Source organism: Chrysemys picta, chromosome 3 (genome assembly GCF_011386835.1).
Source record: "Chrysemys picta bellii isolate R12L10 chromosome 3, ASM1138683v2, whole genome shotgun sequence".
Taxonomy (NCBI): domain Eukaryota; kingdom Metazoa; phylum Chordata; order Testudines; family Emydidae; genus Chrysemys; species Chrysemys picta.
In genome coordinates, this window is record NC_088793.1 from 120723743 (window position 1) to 120725048 (window position 1306).

Genomic DNA, 1306 nt, shown 5'->3' on the forward strand with positions numbered 1-1306 from the left:
TAAAGATGAAACTTAAGATGTCTCACTACAGACATCTGAATTTATAAGCAGATTTTTCAGACTGGGGGTTCTCTCCTAGATTCTGTATAGATAACTGTGCGTAACCAATAAAACCATAATATAGGTGTATTCTATAAAGCTGTGTTAAATATAAGGAAGTGTCACATTCCAAACCTGAACGACACTTTTATATCTAGAAAGAAAATTGGTGTAAGGCCAATTCTTGGGAGGAAATAGATTCTGGAAATAAGATGCACGTTTCTAACAGCAAGGGTAGTTGGTCTATTGGAACATTTTACCAAGGGATACGGTGGATTCTCCATTATTCAGTCATCAAGACTGGATATTTCTAAAAGATGTATTCTCTAGTTCCACCACATGTTGTTGGGCTGGACTGCATGAACTACTGGATGGCCTGTTATGCAGGAAGTCAGACTAAATCCATTTTAATGATTCCATCTGACCGTAATCTACTAATCAGAGTTTACCTGTGAATATTAAGTGAGTCCTATTTAAAGCTGCATAAGTAAATAGGCCCTCACATCTCTGAGCTGTAAATTCTAGAAATACACTGTTAAACACATAGCTAAAGCAGAGTTAAGGGTTTGGTTTAAATGACTAATCCAGAAGCTGCTGCGCCTCCCTGCACAGTTCCTAAACTGTGCAGTGGATTGGTCTTCGATCTTGTGTGTCACTTCAAAAACCGCCTTTTGGAGAAGTGGAGTTAAAGAACAGAGAGCCTCTTTTTTTTTTTTTTTTTTTTTTTTTCTGGATTGATTGAGCATTTCGGTTTGTTTTAGGATTTTACACTGACGCCTGTCACCTTAGTTTGGGTGCCTTCCGTGTAAAATCAACGGTGCACTTCATGCAGTCTCTTCTCCCTTTTGGGGGTGAAAACTCTAGCTGGGATAGAGGGGATTGGGTGTGGGTTTGGTTTTTTCCCTCAAAGAATAGACTTAAAACGCTGCAGCTCAGCGTTTTCCACAATTCTGATCCATGTGGTCTGTTCCCCTCCTGTCTGCAGTTTTAGAGGCAATTGAAAGCTGTTGCATAGCCTCACCCTCTTGTTCAGCTTGCTCCCAGATCGTATGTCTCTACGGCAACAGTCAAGCACGGTTCACTTTGCTCCTGACTCATCTTTGCCAGCCTTTTATTTTTGTGTGTTTTGGGGCAGTAGCAAGCAGCTCTCCTTTATTCCTCCTCTCCTGGATCTGGTAAAGAGCAGTGGGGTGGTCTCAGCTACCTGGAGCCAATGCTGCAGCTCCTCCCTGTGAGACTCCACTGACCCCTGCAGGCATGGCAGAGC